The sequence below is a fragment of the Carlito syrichta genome, unplaced genomic scaffold (genome assembly GCF_000164805.1).
Source record: "Carlito syrichta isolate Samal-C Ts95f unplaced genomic scaffold, Tarsius_syrichta-2.0.1 Scaffold309041, whole genome shotgun sequence".
NCBI classification, from domain to species: domain Eukaryota; kingdom Metazoa; phylum Chordata; class Mammalia; order Primates; family Tarsiidae; genus Carlito; species Carlito syrichta.
In genome coordinates, this window is record NW_007253137.1 from 1,108,817 (window position 1) to 1,128,404 (window position 19,588).

General features: G+C 40.0%; 1 protein-coding gene across 4 annotated transcripts in view; it reads right to left on the reverse strand.

Annotated features, from left to right (window-relative positions):
• FRS2 (fibroblast growth factor receptor substrate 2) overlaps positions 1-19,588 on the reverse strand; it is a 119,916-nt gene that overhangs the window by 16,405 nt on the left and 83,923 nt on the right. For 2 of the 4 annotated variants that reach the window (XM_021716863.1, XM_008066624.2), the window contains one exon: positions 832-926. The gene's annotated coding sequence lies outside the window, so the exon portion shown is untranslated. Of the gene's footprint in view, positions 1-831; positions 959-18,238; positions 18,309-19,588 lie in introns of those variants that run through there. The other 2 variants (XM_021716862.1, XM_021716864.1) reach the window with 2 other exon arrangements.

Below are 19,588 nucleotides of genomic sequence, written 5' to 3' on the forward strand. Positions count from 1 at the left end.
CCTGCCCAGGCAGGTCTCGAACCCGCGGGCTCAGGCAATCCACTCACCTCAGCCTCCCAAAGGCATGGGATTACAGGCTGAGCCACCGAGCCCGGCTGAGATGTGTTCTTTAATGAGACGCTTTCCTCCGTATATGTGATTCATCCTCCTGAACCACAAACTTCTAGGCAATGGGAAAGGCTAAATACTAGATATTCTTCATTTATGACCACCAAATTAATATTTGGAGACCACATCTGAGTTATGTGAGACCTAATAATATGCATTAATAATGTAAACACTTGATGAACAATTATGTGATCTCACCAGTATGCGCTCCTCCAAATTCATAACTCAGCAAAAACACAAACACAAACGGTTTTTGTTTTTGTTTTTGAGCAGGGGTCTCAATCTGCCACCCTGGCTGGAGTGAAGTGGCACGATCACAGCTCACAGCAGCCTCGACCTCCTGAGCTCAGGTAACCTGTTGGGCTCAGCCTCCCAAATTGCTGGGATTGCAGGCATGAGCCAGTGTGCCCGGCAAACACAAATGATTTTATTATGCTTCTTCAAGAGAGCAACATACAAAAGTAACTAGGGAACTCAAGAACAAAAGATGGCTTCGGTTTCGGAAGACCAATGCTGCCACAAGCTTGCTGAATACTCTAAATTAGTAAGCATGTCTTACTTTAATTTAAGCCATTTATCCTTATTCTCTGGGGACTGGGGGTGTCATTAAATCAGGAAGCAAAACAGCTGCCTTTCAAAAGAAGATCGTTAAATTATCTAGTTCACAAAATTTAACTGTAGACTGAGTGATTTTTAAAAATAAGTAAATAAACTTCAACTTACCTAGATCTGGCCATTAATATTCTTAGCCTCTGCTGCAGCATCAGGAGTTTAATCATACTTCAAAATACCATGTTTTCTTTGTTTGGTGACTTAACCTAGAAATAATAGGAAAAAGTTGAAAACTTCTTATTTCTTTAAAAAAAAATAATTTTTCTTATGAGACATCTGGCAGCAGAGTTAGTTCAGTTAATCCATTTAAACAAACTCAAAAGTCTAGAAAATTGATTTAAAAGTATGTAATATATAAGGTCAACTTTTAAAATTAATATAATATATATGTTACCATTCTTTTTCAAAAGAAAAGGTAAAAATGCAATAGTCCACGTTCTATGATGTTTCTTGCTTTTACACTACAGCTATGACACAGGACAACGCACTTCTCTATACTTATCTCCTCGGCTGTAAAAAGAGGGATTAGACTTAACCACCTACAAGGTTCCTTTCCTGCTCAAAAAGTCCATTTTAGCCAGTAGCAGACTAATTCCCTGGCCCCAGTGACTTTTCCTAAATCTCACTCAACCCTTGAAGAGCTCACTCTCTTTAAAATTGATCCTCTCTATCTTCCTGTTCCACAAGCCTCCAGAGCCAATTCAGAGAAGTCAGTCAATCAGAAAACAGATAGTGCGAACAAGCATGCCATAGAGTCAAAGAATAGTGAAGTTATAGCAATAAATTGCAGTCTAGAGTTACAAGAGATTTCATGTGTTTTTGAAAATTTTCTGGTCAATTTATTTACTCTTCACAATACACACAAAAAATCACACTCACTCAAATGAGGACACTACTGTTTACTGAATACCTACGCTGCATCCAGGCATTGTGTCAGAGGTTATGAGAACAGTCTTATTTTAATCTACTTATTAACTAGAGTTAACAAATATGATCGATACTCAAAATGAACATTTCCAAAACCGAAATACCCAGAGACAGTCCAACAATTTCGATCCTGGACTTCAAGTGCCCTGCCTATAAGACTAGCATGCCAGGTGTGTGCTCACACCTCCTGGGAGGAGCTGCACCTCCCTTGAGGGAGGGTGGCAGTTTCTCTTCTCTACCATTCCTTCTGTTCTTCAGAAGCTCAAATATACACCATGCTTTGCCTCTGACTTGGAAAACTGCCCAGGGCTGAGCAAATTCTACCTAAACCACTTCTTTTATGTGAATATATATTCTCTCCATCCATCTCTTCTAAAATTAACTCAGGAAAATCTCTCTTCCACTCTTTCTTCAATCCATTTATAAGCATTCTCTAACTCCTATTCCGCAATAAGTTTAATGACAGAAAATAAGTTTAAAAGAGAAATGACAGTGATCCATCTAGAACTCTCTATAAACAAAAAGTCATAAACTTTGAAACAAAGTTAAATATATTAAAGAATTAGCGTACCAACTTACAAAGCTTTTAAAAATATTTAAAAGAACCCAATTAATTTCCTAAAATGTATTACTATGATCTTTCTGAGAATCAATATTTATTTGTTTTATTGTTTAATTATTTCGCTTATTAAACTACCAATGTATTAGGGGGTTTTTCCTTGCTTTTACTGTTTTTCAGTGCAAATATCCAACCTGTCAGTTGTACTGCGGGTTAAAGGAAGATCTGTGCTAACTTTAAAAGGATACTTTTTACAAGAAAATGCATTCTGAGTATCACCTGACATACCAAAGCACTCTCCATGAACATAACCCATTAGCTGTGGGTGCCCTGCCTCTGACTTTCCAATATGGATATCTCAGATACCCTCCATGGCTTCTTAAACCCCTTTGGCTTCTCCTCACTGTTGGAAGACTAAAAACCAAAATGTTATTGAGAAGTAGAGTAAGAGGGAAGAGGTAGTTATAGCCACAGTATAGAATTATAATCTTATTGTTGTAACATGGGTGTTTTCTCATAAAATTGGTAATGTATATAACAGCACCCACTAGAATACTTACTCAAAAAGGAAACGATTTTATCAAGAGGCTAAAAATTACACTAAATGCTGTCTACTACCCCATTTTTCTATAGCAAATTAATTTTAAAATCCTTACTGTATGGCAGACATATTCATTTGGATTATTTCATTTAACTCACACAGTGAGGTAGACACAGCCATTATTTTTGTGTTCCAAATGAGGAAACTAAGGTTTAAAAAGTTTAGGTGGCTTTCCCAAGGTCAACAGCTGATCAGAGGAAAAAGTCCTAAATCTTGATCTGACTCAAAAGTCAAGCTCGTACTAACACGTGTAAAAAAAAGTTTAAGACAGAGTGCCTAGCATATAGCAAACACTTAATAAATGCTAGTTATAGAAATAACAACTTATTACAAAACAATGCTGCTTGCCTTTGGCAGTCAGTCAATCTTTCTGTGTCTGAATTTCCTCATTTATAAGATTAGGACACCTGCTGTTACCGTGAAAACCAAATAAATTCTGGATAGAAAGACATTAGAAAAGTATACGGTATTTTAAAAGACAAAGCATCACTATATCACCACTACAGGTAAAAAGTCCTGTCTCTTGTATGACAAAGGAGCCTTTTGCAGTATAAGCACAGAAAGCCTAGAACTTAAGCACCATCCTTGAAACAAGTGTTATATTAATAAATTTAGTAAAGCTGTCCTAAATTATTCCAATATGATTCCTGCAGAATGACATGTAAAGAGAACACTGAACTCTATTCACAAGTGGGATTGTAAATTTGGTGCTTAGCAAGGTATATTTGTTCTTTCAGTTCACTAGCACTAGGGGTGAATTTGGCTTATACTACAGTAGTTCTGTTCAAATACAACCAGGACAGAATATCTATAGTTAGAAGCATAGCACCATAACTCTAAATTTTGGGCACAGCTAACTGCCATGTTTAATTACATTAAAACAATCAAGAGAATGGCATTCAAAGACCATGTTCTATGTATTCATGGTCTGGCTAGTTTTTTTTTAAAACCAGGTAGGTCTTTTATTATTTATATATATTAGTTTTCTGTTTATTCTTTATATTGACAAGGACTTCTTATTTATATTATTCAGAAGAAAGAGGAATTTTTAAAAAACCTCTAAAAGGGGACATTCTCAGTACATTCTGCTAGTTACCTACAATGGAGCCATTATGTGAAAATCAAGACTACTGGCAACAGTTTCCTTGTAGCTGAAAATTTAATATACACAAAACTACAAAGGTACATAAGTATTTTTAAATATCCATCCATGGATGTGATTATATCTGCATCTTCCTTCCCTCCCTTCCTTCCTATCACCTTTCTATCTATCTATCCATCTCTTACTCTGTTACCCAGGCTTAAGTGCAGTGGTGCGCTCACAGCCACCACAGCCTTGACCTGGTGGGCTCAGGAGATCCTTCTGCCTCAGTCTTCCCAGTTGCTGAAACTACAGGCACACGCCACAAAACCAGGCCAATTTTTTGATTTATTGTGGAAATGAGGTCTTGCCAAGTTGCTCAAGCTAGTGTCAAACCCCTGGGGCTCAGGCAAGATGTGAGTCACAGGGCATGGCCCCTTTATGTTTTTTATTCTAAGGACAGTATTGTTAATCACTTTACAATTCATAACCCTCCACTCAACCCCTTTTTGTTAATTCTCTAAAAAAAAATCTATTGCGGCCAGGCTCAATGGCTCAGCCTATAATCCCAGCACTTTTTCCTGAGCTTGCGGGTTCAAGACCAGCCCAGCAACTTGGCGAGACCTTGTCTCTACAATAAGTCAATGGCACCTATATAGTTCCAGCTACTTGGAAGGCTGAGGCAGAAGGATCGCCGGAACCCAGCAGGTCGACGCTGGGGTGGCCGTGAGTGTGCCACCACACTCCAGCCTGGGCACCTGAGTGAGATTCCAACTCCAACTCCAACTCCAAAAAAAAAAAAAAAATCTATTGTACCACTTACAATCACCTCAGTATCTGGTACTTTATTTTCTGGAAACTCTTTATATCTAATCTAAATTCCTTGTACTGCGATTTAAACCAGATTCCTCTTATTTCTGTTTTCTCTATAAGACATAAGGATGATCAAGAAAGATTAAGCACATACTTATCAGTATTTAAATGGCCACCAACTCATTTTTCTGTGGATAACCCTAAAATATTGATAGAGTGGCATTTCTTTGTTTCAGACACAGTTGCTTGAATTAATCTAACCAAAAGTTACTCAGTAGATAAAAATAATTTATAAACTACTATCAGTATTAAGGAGAGAATTTAAAAATGAATTCACTCCTCCATTCACACACTAAAGCATTCAACAAGTATTTTCTGAGCACCTACTCTCTGTCAGACACTGAGTTAAATGCTAGAAATAAAGATAGAAGACACATCCTGGCCAGGCATAGTAGCTCATGCCTATAATCTTTGGGAGGCCAAGGCAGGAGGAATGCTTAAGTCCAGTTCGAGACAAGCCAGGGCAATATAAGGAAACCTCATCTCTACAAAAATAAAAATGAAGAAACTTAGCCAGGCACGGTGACGCATGGTTGGAGTCTCAGCTACACTAGAGGCTGAGACAGAAGGATCACCTAAGCCTAGGAGGTCAAGGTTACTGTGAGTCATGACTGTGTTCCTGGGTGACATAAAAAAACAAAAGACCTGTTCCCTAACTCCAAGGAGCCTACAGTCTAGTGAGGGAGACACACAAGAAAATGAATACATGGCAGAATTGCAGAACCAAATGCTGGTGCTATCAGAACATTAAACTAAGAGCAGAAGGAAAAGCAGATGTAAGTGTCAAGGAAGACTTTCTAGGAAAGCTGGTCCCTAAATTGAGTCCTAGAAGAAGGATGGGCAGGAGCAATCCAGGTTAAGAAGAATATATGCAAAATCCCACACGCCTAAAAGAATACAACTTCCCCATGAGGATGTAGAGATGAGGTCTTGCTATGTTGCTTAGGTTGATCTTGAACCCCTGGGTTGAAGCAATACTCTTGTCTCAGCCTTCCAAAGTGCCAGGATTATAGGGAGCCATTTTTTACCAGTAAAAAAGTATAGGCATTCTCTAGAAAGCATTTATCAATAGCTCCGAAAATTTGAATGATTGCATTTGATCTTATAAAGATAGTGCATTCAATATTCTGTAAACATTGGATATCAAAATTCTGTTTGTACTCTTTAATTCAGTGATGATTTCTATATATTAATTCTTACAACTTTGCCAAATTAGCAAATGTTTGTTTAACCCTCATAATAAAGTTCTAGCTTATAAATTTACTAATAGAAGCAGGGCTTGGTGGCTCAGCCTGTAATCCCGCGCTTTGGGAGGCTGAGGTGAGTGGATTGCCTGAGCCCGCGGGTTCGAGACCCGCCTGCGCAGCGAGACCTCATCTCTACAATAAATCAAAAAATCAGCCGGGCATGGTAGCGCATGATTGTAATTCCAGCTACTTGGAAGGCTGAGGCATAAGGACCGCCAGAGCCCAGCAGGTCCAAGCTGCGGTGGCCGGGAGCGGCCAACTGCACTCCAGTCTGGGCGACAGAGTGAGACTCCAACTCAAAAAATTTTTTAAAAAAAATTTTTTTTTAATTTTTAAAAAAATGTTAATACTGATTCATTTGCTGGTAGAATGAAAAGGATTTTTTCTCTTTATATTTTCTATTGTGTGTGACTGCTTCTAGAATCAGTAAACTATTAACTAAAGAATATACAAATCAATGATTATTAAAGGTTTCTTTAGAAAGAATAGCTGTTAGTGTCTAAGCAGAGCCCAAAAGCAGACGACACACAAAACAGGTTAAGGTAGACTGTGAAGAGCACAGCGGCCAAGGGAAGTTGCCAGGAGAATTTTAGTAGGCAAAACCTAATTAGTAAATGCTGGAAACCTGCCAACATGCAGAACTTAAATCTGGAGGCCACCAAAACAATACTCAAAATTCTCATCTTGGGGGAATGTCTTGAAAAGTTTCAAAATAGTTAGGAATTTATGGAGATACACACACAGGCTGGGCTTATTCTAAACAAAAACAATAGAGCTGCACACCTAGGACACAACTGCCCACTGAGAACTTTTACAGACACTCTGCAATACCAGTGTGTTCCCTCAATTTTTCTTCCCTACTTCTTCTTTTCTAACACCTTCCTACCACCTATGTCCAGTCCTTAGCCTTAAGACCTAAAAATGGCACCCTAGTGACATGTAGCAACATGAGTGGAATTATCAAGGTCTAGAGATCACTGGGATACTATGGAATCAGATCCTATGGAATCAGATCCTATTTCAGTTGCGTGACAGGTGCCTCTCACAAAAGTTGTTGGGTTTTCCCCCCCTGATAATTTCAGGGCAAAGTATGTTCTACTACCCCCATTAAGCCATAACGTGGGAAAATTTAATCAACAACAAATGTTCTCCAATCCATATTTTTAAAAAAATTTTTGTACTTCATAGGAAGTGCCAGTGGCATCAGACCAGGGGGATTGATATGTGTTAGACTGTATGCTCCTCCTTAAAGAGCTCCAAGTGGCCAGTTCTGAGTTTTGCGTTGCTTTTTAAAAATAGTTTTATTGTGGCCCACATCATTAAAATAAAAAAAATTAAAAGTAAAAAAATAGTTTTTAATTATTAAAGAACTTACAGGTAACCCTTAGTCTCAGTTAATAGTATAGCAAGTCCTAGAAATGGCACTTAGCCATTTATATTATTCTTTTTTACTTTACTCTTTTGAATTCTTGGACTCTACTTTGATACCCAGGATTATTATTCCTAAAAAGGTGCAAAATAAGGCCCTATACTCAGAGGCAAAGGGGTATCGTATGCTAAAGTACCTGGCCTTTGCTCCGTGGTTCTGTAATAGTGATGTTAAGCATCACTTTTTTGCTTACTCCCCATTTCTTGGTCATGTTTAAGAAAATAGAGACTACCAAAAAAGTGATCCTCCGGTATGGATGCTACTATAATGTTATTATTGCTGTTATTTTGAATACTAATAGACATATATAATACTTTTATTAAAGCTGACACATAATTGATTTTAAGACTGATATCTTATATCCTCACTGAAAAAGGAAAAAAAGTTGTCAATTTAACTATAACATGACACTGATCATAAGATACACTCAAATTTTGGTGAACAGAATTGGGAAATGTCAATGAAATATGCTACATACTCCATGAAAGAACTATCAACACATTACAAATAACACAAAAAATGTTTGGCCTATCTTTTCTTTGCTCCTTCCCAGATGCTAGAAGATAGTTATAATCAAGTGGTAGGATTTCAGAGCATCAGAGACTAATGTTCTTTGGAGTCTTTGTTAAATATTGATCTAAAGAACAATATCATAATGCAGACTACTGGAAACTGTTATCCAATTTTCAATGGGGAAATGAAGGTAGAAAATTAATCAAAATTTTACTGGAAGCCAAATTTAGAATGCATAGTTTTTCTCTCTTCTCTCTACCACTTTAACAAAGGCAATATGCACTCTTCCCCTAAAGGTTTCATGCTTTGTTTTCCTTCAGATTTACTGGATCTTAAACTCAGTATATCAGTCATACATGGTGAAGGTAATCTGAAAAGCCACATTCACAATTACAGCTAAGGTCACTGGAGCTCTCTTTCTTCCTTTCTTTCTTAAGACAAATGTAGAGAAAACAAAACTCTACAGAAAACAGAATTTCCAACATGTTTTATCTGTCATTTTCTCAAAGTGTTTCTTCACCAATACTGATTGAATAGCTGTCTATTTTAAATCTTCTTTTTTAAAAGTCTTTGAACTTAATTCAACAGTTAGCTACAAAGAATAGTTTCACATAATTATGTATGTAAAATACTCATGTGGAAGCCTTACAATTTTAAATTTTCCACATGCGAATTACAGATTTGAATTCTCTGAAACTATTAACCCTTCTAAATAGAAAGTGCAATACGGCCTGATAGGATTTTAATTATCATATAACTGACAAATGGCATACAGCCCTGCTACCTAAATGTTCTTTAAACACTACATTGGAATTAAAAATAAAAGGTTTTGTTTTTAGCATTCTAAATTTCTCCAGTAAAAGGCAATATCAATCTCCAGTAATGACAGCAGGGCAGCATAATACAGTGAAATACAGACTATGGGCTAGAGAGATATGAGTTACTTAAACTCTGAATATACACCTGTTCGTAGGTAAGTCAGAAACACTACCACTCCCTATCTTATATGGCTGTTAAAGGTATGGAGGTGGTTGTAGTAATAACTGTGAGGACTGAATTATGGTTCTGAACAATAAAAATGGAAAAAAGGATGAATTAGAGTGATACTTAGGAGCTAGCATTAATAACATTTTATGATTGACTAGACTGGAAAGGAAAGCAGGAGTCAAGAAAAACACCCACATTTTCCCTTTAGATGACAGTACGTTGATTTAGCTAGGGAACACAGGAAGGACACAAAGTTTAGAGTCTGAATGTACTTTGATGTCTGTGAGACATCCTGTGGAGATGCCCAACAGGCAAGCGATAATACAGGTATGGAAATGGCAGAGAGAGTTGGCAGTCATCACCTTATGAAAGCAAGGCATAGGTCAAGATATCAAGATAAGACTGTCCAGACCAGTAGTTCCAGCTACTTGGAAGGCTGAAGTGGAAGGATCACCTGAACCCAGAGGTTGAGGCTGTGGTGGCCATGAGCGTGTCACTGCACTCCAGCCTGGGCAACAGAACAGAGTGAGACTCCAACTCAAAAAATAAGTAAGTTAAATAAATTAAATAAATAAATGTTGAGTTCCCAATCACTGACGGTGTTTCAGTAGATTCAGTAGTAGTTAAGAAGTTAGATGTGACGGCTTGCTTTCTTTCAATTGAAGTAAATTTCAAGGACTAAACTAAATCTGAACTACTTTGCACTGAAAGGAACAAAAAGATACAACAGAAGAGCTTTTACATACTTAGAAATATAAAGAAATAGCTCTATGAAGCTATAAAAACTACATTTAATTAATTCTAAGTAAAACACATAAACAAGATAAAGGCATTTTTAACCTTGTGAGTCACAAGTAAAACATTTAATATGATATAAACACTTCAAACTTCAGTTGGGCACGGTGGCGCACTCCTGCAACCCCAGCACTTTGGAAGGCAGAGGCAAGAGGACTGTGTGAGTCCTTTATATAAAATGTCATAATATTTGCAGATAACCTACCCAAATCCTCCTGTACACTTTAAGTAATCTCTAAATTACTTACAATACTGAATAAAATGTAAATGCTTTTAAACAGTTGTTATGCTATACTTTTTAAATTTATATTTTATTGTTTTCTATTTTAAATATTTTCAATTCATGCTTGGTTGAATCTGCAGATGTGGAAACCATGTATACAAAGGACCAACTGTAAATTAAAGATAAAGTCATCTTATAAAGTGACGCTTTACATTTCTCTTGTTGATAAGACTGAAATTATTTAAGATTGGGTCTGACAGCACATTTTCACTTTTTAATTAAAATGTTACAAACTGGCTGGGCGTGGTGGCTCACGCCTGTAACCCCAGCACTTTGGGAAGTGAAAGTGAGAGGACTGCCTAAGTCCAGGGGTTCCAGACCAGCCTGGGCAACTTGGTGAGACCTCGTCTCTACAATAAATCAAAAAATTAGCCAGGCATGGTGCCACATGCCTGTGGTTCCAGCTACTTGGAAGGCTGAGACGAAAGGACCAACTGAGTCCAGCAGATTGAGGCTGAGGTGGCCGTGAGTGTGCTACTGCACTCCAGCCTGGGTGGCAGAGTGAGACTCTGACTAAAAAAAAAAAAAAAGCTACAAACTAATGTTTATTTTGTTAATAATAAGTATGGCTATCAATAAAGAAAAATATTCAGAACATAGCTCCTTGCCATTCCCCCCCAAAATATCTGGTTTTAGAGGCAATGAATACTGTTTTCCTAATATATGGCCCCAATAATACTGCTTTAATAATAAAAAGACAACCAAATCACTATCAAGTGTCTGAGGCAACATTCTTCTGAAAAATAGAGAAATAACATATTTGAAACCAATCTCACATTAAATCATTTAAAATGTGCAGTTTGGGAAAACTCTCGGTGTTTTTCCTCTGGTCTCACAACAATCATCAACACAGAAGATGACTTCTGTGACCAAAGGTGTGAAGGGTTTTCTCCACTACCGGCAGCAGACACCAGCTGGGCATCCTCTTATTCAATTCTGATATTATTTACCTGGGGATAGTGTCAGACTCCACAGGGTGAGGGCTCAGTCTCCAAGACACCAGTTGCCAGGTCCAGGCCTCCAGAACTTCTGACTAACTGGTCTGATTAATTTGCTGGATCAGCTCACAGAGCTCAGGGAAATACTCAGGTTTATCGGTGTATTACAAAGGATATTACCAAGGATACAGATGAAGAGATGTGCAGGGCAAGATAAGAGTGAAGGGGTGCGGGACTTCCATAACTTACCTGGGCGCCACCCTCTAGCAACCTCCATGTGTTGAGCTCATCAGAAGCTCTCCAAATGCTGTCCTTTGGATTTTTACAGAGGCCTCATTACACAGACATGATTGAAAATCATGGAGAAATGCAACTGGACAAAAGGTTAAGATCTCATACTAATTGACTCCGTGGGGAAACCGAGCAAGGCCTGTTGGTTCAGATTCTTCTTGGTCTCTCTGTGCAACATTCTCCTCCAGAATATGGGGCAGAACCACCTCTGGAGTAAGGGTCTTTTGACCCACAATCAGATTAGAGTCCTGCCTTGGGCAGGTAAAAGAAGGACAGGAAAAGGTCAGAGAGAGAGAGAGATTCATTTCCTGAGGCCTAAAGCACCCTAACATTATAATCAAAGGCAGTAACTAGGGCTATGCGAGTTATGAGTCAGGAACTGTGGACAAAAATTTATATATCATAATACAACAATGTGTTAAGACTATAATGAAGAATAAGAAAAGACTTTTTAAATAAAAAGTTACTAGACTTAGTCGGGTTCAGTGGCTAGCCTGGAATCCCAGCACTTTGGGAGGCTGAGGCTAGTGGATTGCCTAAGCCCGCAGGCTCGAGACCAAACCGGGCAACTTGGCGAGAACTTGTCTCTACGATAAAATCAAAAAATTAGCTGGGCATGGTAGCACGTGCCTGTAGTTCCAGTTGCTTGGAAGGCTGAGGAGGAAGGATAGCCTGGCAAGTGGATTGCCTAAGCCCGCAGGCTCGAGACCAAACCGGGCAACTTGGCGAGAACTTGTCTCTACGATAAAATCAAAAAATTAGCTGGGCATAGTAGCACGTGCTTGTAGTTCCAGTTGCTTGGAAGGCTGAGGAGGAAAGATAGCCTGAGCCCAGCAGGTCATCACTGGGGTAGCCCTGAGCGTGCCACTGCACTCCAGCCTGGGCGACAGAGTGAGACCCAACTCAAAAAAAAAAAATTACTAGACTTAAATCACTTCATCTGAATTAACAATAATACAGTGTTACTTTTGTACTGGTAACTATACTAGAATACAGAATAACTGAAATTAATAATATTAATAATATTAATGCTATATTCATTATTTTTTGCAAGGTAGGCCGAACACCCAGACACACACACACACTTTAAAACAAAAATAATCAACAAATTATACATTCTAAGGTATAGTCAATATTTTTATACAAATTTTGGTTACTATGAAGATAAAAAATTTGAAATGATACTAAAGAAGTTAAGATCTTAATAAAAACAACTTTCTGCCACTTGTGAATAGGCCTTCAGCTGGCAGCAAATACCACATAATAAACACTGGGCCTGTTTGCAGGAACCAATTATCTAATATCCTCAAATTGCTTTTACTAGACTTCTGAAAACTTGAGTTGCTCCAGGGGCAGTATGTATTTGAGAATGGAATATGATCTAAAATCTAGTAAAAGTTGTAAAGTACATTATTTCTGGGCTAAAAAAAATATTTAGAGGACTGAGTTTTGGGGATTAAAAAAACCAAAAACTAATTTTATACCAGTTTTAAGATTTTTTTTTTTTGAGTTGGAGTCTCACTCTGTCACCCAGACTGGAGTGCAGTGGCCACTCCCAGCCACCGCAGCCTCGACCTACCAGGCTCCGGCGATCCTTCCGCCTCAGCCTTCCGAGTAGCTGGAACTATAGGTGCGTGCTACCACGCCTGGCTAATTTTTGATTTATTGTAGAGATGAGGTCTCGCAAAGTTGCCCAGGCAGGTCTCGTACCTGTGGGCTCAGGCAATCCACTCACCTCGGTCTCCCAAAACGCTGGGATTATAGACTGAGCCACCAAGCCCGGCCCAGTTTTAAGATTTAGAGAAAAACTGAGAAGGTTGTACAGAGAGTTCCCATAAACCCCATACTTTGTTCCCCTTATTATTAATGTATTACATTAATTAGTATGGTACATTTGTTATAAGTAATGAAGTTACATAGATACATTATTATTGACTGAAGTCCATACTTTATATGATATTTATATATCATATAAATATATATCGTATATATTTATATACTGGTTTTTGACCATGGTTCCTGGCCCATAATACTTATAGCCCTTGTTACAGTCTTTGGTTATAGGGTAGGATATGTTAGCCCTCAGGGACAGGCCTAAGGAAACAGAATCTCTCTGACCTTCTCCTGCCTTACCTGCATCTGCCCCAAGGCAGGACTCTTAAGTCTTCCCTTGCCTTCTGATTGTGGGTCTTAACCCTCATTCTAGGGAGTCCCACCCTGTATCCTGGAGGAAGGAATGCTGCACAGAGAGGCCAAGAAAAGACTGAACAGACAGGCCTCACTGGTTTTAGATCATGTGCTTTTTTATCCAATCACATCGCTACTGGTTGTCAATCATGCCTATGTAATGAAGCCTCCATAAAACCCCAAAAGGACAGGGTTCATTGAACTTCTGGAGAGCTGAACACATGGAGGTTCCCAGAGGGTGTCACACCTGGGGAGGGTATGGAAGCTCCGCACCCCATCACCTATACTTTGTCCTATGCATCTCTTCATCTATATGTCCTCTGTAATATCTTTACAATAAATTGGCAAAAGTAACTAAGTATTTCTCTGAGTTCTGGAAGCTGTGCCTGCAAATCAGTTGAACCCAAAGAGAAGGCTGTGAGAAAGACCAACCTGAAGCCGGTAAGTAGGTCAGAAGTTCTGGAGACCTGGACTTGCAACTGCTTTCTGGGGTGGGGAAGGGCAGTCTTGGGGACTGAGCCCTCACCTTGAGAGATCTAACACTATCCCCAGGTAGAGAGTGTCAGAATTGAACTGGAGAATACCAGCTGGTGTCAAGTACTTGGTGTGTAGTAACACCTTTGGTCACACAAGTCTTCTGTGTTGATGACTGTTGTGGTGATGTGAGAGCAGAGGGAAAACACACTGCTTGGGAGTTTTCCCTAAATCAATAAATAGGCTATTCAGATTTTCTTAATTTTTACATATTGTCCCTTTTCTGGTCTGGGATCACACCCAGGATACATTACATTTAGACATCATTAGGCTCCTTTTGGCTGCAACAGTTTTTCAGATGTTCCCTGTGTTTGACAACCCTATTTTGAGGGGTACAGGTCAAGTATTGCAGAATGCCCTTCTACTGGACTTTGCTGATGTTTTCTCATCAAGAGAAAAAGAGAAAGTGCCACTTTTTATCACATCATAGCCCTGGAAACATACTAACAACATGACTTATCACTGTTAACTCTGATTACCTCCTAAAGAAGTGTTTGTCAGGCTTCTCCACAGTGGAGTTAATCCTCCCAAACTCCCTCCATACTGTACTCCTTGGAATAAAGGCATGCATAGCCCACACTTAAGGAGTAGGGAGTTATGTCTCATCACTTCAGCCCAGGAGTTCGAGGCTGCAATAAGCTGTGATCAGGCCATGGCAATCCAGCCTGAGTGACAGAGTGAGACTCTGTCTCAAAACAAAAACAACAACAAAATGCAAAAAGAATGGCACATCACAACAAAATAAAAGTACAGACTGATTCCTTCACAAATATTAGTGCATACTTTTTTAAAGATTAGCAAACTGAGCCCAGTAACATGTAAAAGGGGTAAGGACTCATGGCTTAATTGGAGTTATACTAGTTATCAAGGTTGTTTTAACATTAGAAAACCAAAGTAAGCTGGCCACGGTGGCTCATGCCTATAATCCCAGCACTTTGGAAGGCCAAGATGAGAGGACTGCCTGAGCCCACGGGTTTGAGATCAGCCTGGGCAACTTGGTGAGACCTCATCTTTACAATAAATAAAAAATTAAAGCCGGGCTCGGTGGCTCAACCTGTAATCCCGCGCCTTTGGGAGGCTGAGGTGAGTGGATTGCCTGAGCCCGCGGGTTCGAGACCCACCTGGGCAGCGAGACCTCATCTCTACAATAAATCAAAAAATCAGCCGGGCGTGGTAGCGCATGCCTGTAATTCCGGCTACTTGGAAGACTGAGGCGGAAGGATCGCCGGCGCCCAGCAGTCGAGGCTGCGGTGGCCGGAAGCGGCCACTGCACTCCAGTCTGGGCGACAGAGTGAGACTCCAACTCAAAAATAAAATAAAATAAAATAACTGGGCATGGTGGTGCGTGACTGTAGTTCCAGCTACCTGGAAGGCTGAGGTGGAAGGATCACCTGAGCCCAGTAAGTCGAGGCTGTGGTGGCCGTGAGCATGCCACTGCACTCCAGCCCGGGCAACAAAGTGAGACTCCAACTCAAAAAAAAAAAAAGAAAAGAAAACCAAAATAATTCTCCACCTTAGTTGACTAAAGAAGAAAAAAAAAACATATCACTACTAATAGATTCAGAGAATAGAAATCTATTCAGAGGTTTCTCTCAACAGAAAGCCTTCCAAAAGGACCCAGCTCCCTGGATCCAAGGGGAAAAGCAGGCCACAGTGCTCAAGGAACTGGGAAGCCTCTCTACATGACAAAAATGCCACCATATCACTGCTTCCAAAAGAAAAAGTCACGGTCAAATATCCTCACTACAAACTAGGCACAGAGGCTGAAGCCTGTAATCTCAGCACTGTGGAAGACCAAAGTGAGAGGATTGCCTGAGTCCAGGGGTTCAAGACTAGTCTGGGCAACTTGGTGAGACCTTTTCTCCACAAAAAACCAAAAAATTAGCCGGGCACGGTGGCGCCTGCCAGTAATTCTAGCTACTCGGAAGGCTGAGGTAGAAGGATCACCTGAGTCCAGCAGATCGAGGCTGCGGTGGCTGCAAGCATGCCACTGCACTCCAGCCTGGGCGACAGAGTGAGACTCCAGCGCAAAAAAAAAAATCCTCACTACATCTGTCTTATGCATTTCATATTAAATGCAGTCAGCGTGGTGTGGCCCACACATTTCTCTGACAGTCTACCATCAAACCTGTCATAACAATCCATTTTTGAGACAAAGGTGGCCTATGATGTTGCCCCTGACTTGCTATTATTCATGTTCTGTATCAAAAAGTAGGTAAAAGACACAATTATCCTTTTACCCTTATTCAGAATACCTGGCTATAATTACTTCTTCCCTACCTTGTTACGACTCATGAAGGCACGCTCCCTATCTGCAGGAAGCTCTATTGTTCTTACTGGCACAAATATTAAGAAAGTTCTTGCTGGGTATGGTGGTTTAAGCCTGTAATCCCAGCACTTTGGGAGGCCGAGGCAAGAGGATTGCCTAAACCCGCAGGTACGAGACCAGCCTGGGTAACATGGTGAGATTTCATCTCTACAATAAATTAAAAAATTAGCCGGGCGTGGTAGTGCGCGCCTATAGTTCCAGCTACTTGGAAGGCAGAGGTGGAAGGATCACCGGAGCCCAGCAGGTCAATGCTGGAAGTGGCCGTGAGCATGCCGCTGCACTCCAGCCTCAGCCACGGAGTGAGACTCCAATTCAAAAAAAGAAAGAGAAAGTTCAGTAGAATCTATCTTAACAGAGACCTGAAGTTAGTTGGTTAAAGCAGGAAATTAAAACAAACACACTCTCCTACCTTAAACATTTTATTTTAGCTGAAACATATAAAAGGCATACAAACCTCAAACTTACAGCCAGGACTTTTTAAAAATAATAATAATAATAGGGGACTGCTAATTGTAATTCTATACTATGTTTCTTATATAAACCTCACCTAAAATGTATGTTATTTTAAACAGATCAAGGAATTCTATTTCTGGCAACATGACAGATTAGGTGCCCAGGCTGGTGCCATTGCCTGTATCTGCAATACTATTTTTTCTTAATTTTTAAAAAATAAGTGAGGTAAACATCTAGACATAGACTGTTTTCCCCTATATGTGGATTCTTTCTTCCCTTCTCCCTCAGAGAGGGGCCTATGGCCTACGCTGGTCTCTGACAGATATGTGCATATTCCCAGTAATGAGTAATGGATATAGATGATCCATAACATTCCCAGTAATGTGTCACAGGATGCAGGTGACCCGTCATGCCACAGGACAGAGGTAACCAAGCAGCCTAAAGATAATGTAGTCCTCACTCTTAATCAATGTGACTATAAACACTGTATAGGATTTTTTTTTTTTTTGGGAGTTGGAGTCTCTGTTGCTCAGACTGGAGTGCAGTGGCATCCTCACAGCTACCACAGCCTCAACCTGCTGGGCTCAGGCAGTTCTTACTCCTCAGACTTCCTAGTAGCTGGGACTACAGGTGCATGCCACCATGTCCAGCTTATTTTTTAATTTATTATAGAGACAAGGTCTCGCCAAGTTGCCAGGCTGGTCTTGAAGCCCGGGGCTCAGGCAATCCTCTCGCCTCAGTCTCCCAAAGTGCAGGCTTGAGCTACCGCGCCTGGTCTACTGTATAGGAATTTGAATGATTAACTTGCTTGCTCATAAAACTGTTTGCTGTACTGTCCCAGGGTACAGATTCTTCACTGACCTGCCATTATCAGTGTTCCGCATAAGTTGTAATAAACCAATGTCTCTCTCTGCTGGACCTCCATATTCTTTGGAATACGTAAAGAAAATTATGTGTCAGGCTCGGTGGCTCAGCCTGTAATCCCACGCCTCTGGGAGGCTGAGGTGAGTGAATTGCCTGAGCCTGTGGGTTCGAGACCCGCCTGGGCAGTGAGACCTGGTCTCTACAATAAATCAAAAAATCAGCCAGGCGTGGTAGCGTATGCCTATAATTCCGGCTACTTGGAAGGCTGAGGTGGAAGGATCGCCGGAGCCCAGCAGGTTGAGGCTATGGTGGCCAGGAGCAGCCACTGCACTCCAGTCTGGGCGACAGAGTGAGACTCCAACTCAAAAAAAAAAAAAAAAAGAAAATTATGTGCAAGCCCCGTCAAATTTGGGGCTACAGTATTATAAAATATTTTTAAACTTCTTCCTAACAAGAAAAAAAGCTATGGAAATTGACTTCACTTTAAGGAAGCCTCACAATGTTGCTTTGAAAACTGCAGACCGCAGGAGACAGACTATATACAGTATTTCTAAGACTCCCCTGCCTACAGATGAAAATCCAAAGTGCTTTATCCACAAAGTACAAATGAATGAGCAATAAACCTACTTTGCAGAAGGTGACAGCAAGCAAACTTGCCTGCTTGACACTGTTGCTGATAGAAAGAAGAATAAATTTCCTGTGAGCATTTTATAACTATAAGCAGCTTCTTAAATGAGTTTGTGGAGTAAGAAACATGGAAAATAGACTATATGTCTAATTAGAATTACAGAAGGAGAAAATATGAGGTATTATTCAAAAGGATAAGTGTCAAGAATTTTCTACAATTATTCAAAGACATTATCATTATCCTTGGATCCAGGAAACCCCAAGAATCCCAAGAGGGATTAGAAAAAACTAAAAAATTTTTTAAAATCTCATACGTTATATAAAACCACAGAACCTTAAATGGAAGAAAGGGCTAAAAATGGCCAAAAAATAGTGATTACTTACAAAGGAAGAGCAATTAAGACTTCTCAACAGGAATACTGGCAATCAAAGGATCAGAATAATGTCTTCAATGTGACGAGAAAACTTAGAATTCTACACACAGAGAAACTACCTTTCAAGAATAAAGATGAAATAAAGACATCTTCAGAAAAGAAAAGTGTCTTTTTTCACCAAAAGACCTCCATTAAAAGAAATTCTAAAGAATGTGCTTCAAGTAGAAAAAAAATTACCATTGAAGGAAGGTCTCAATTCAAAAAGAATAATGAGCCAAGAAAATAGTAACTAGAAGGTTGGGCATGGTGGCTCAAGTCTGTAATCCCAGCACTTTGGGAGGCCGAGGCGAGAGGATTGCCTGTGCTCAGGAGTTTGAGACCAGTCTGGGCAACTTGGTGAGACCTCGTCTCTACAATAAATCAAAAAATAATCCGGGCATGGTAGCACATGCCTGTAGTTCCAGTTACTTGGAAAGCTGAGGTGGAAGGATTGCCTAAGCCCAGTAGGTTGAGGCTGCAGTGGCCATGAGCGTGATACTGCACTCCAGTCTGGGTGACAAAGTGAGACATTGACTCAAAAAAGAAAGAAAAACAAAATAGTAACTAAGTAAATCAATTTTTAAGAAGATTGTCTAAAACTTTATACACAAGAAGGGAGAGACCCCCAAAAAAACGTCGAATTATTTTTTGGAGTGCAGGCCCCTTGTAGTACAAGCTTCCCCTGAAGTGTTCTAGGAACTCATCATTATCAGTGTACCAGCTAGTGAGATTCTGCTTTCGGCTTCAGTGAATTTTTTTTGGAGATTCTTTTGTTTGTTTGTTTGTTTTTTGAGTTGAAGACTCACTCTGTCACCCAGACTAGAGTGCAGTAGCCGCTCCCGGCCACTGCAAACTCGACCTGCTGGGCTCCTGCGATCCTTCTGCCTCAGCCTTCCAAGTAGCTGGAACCACAGGCGCGCACTACCACGTCCGGCTA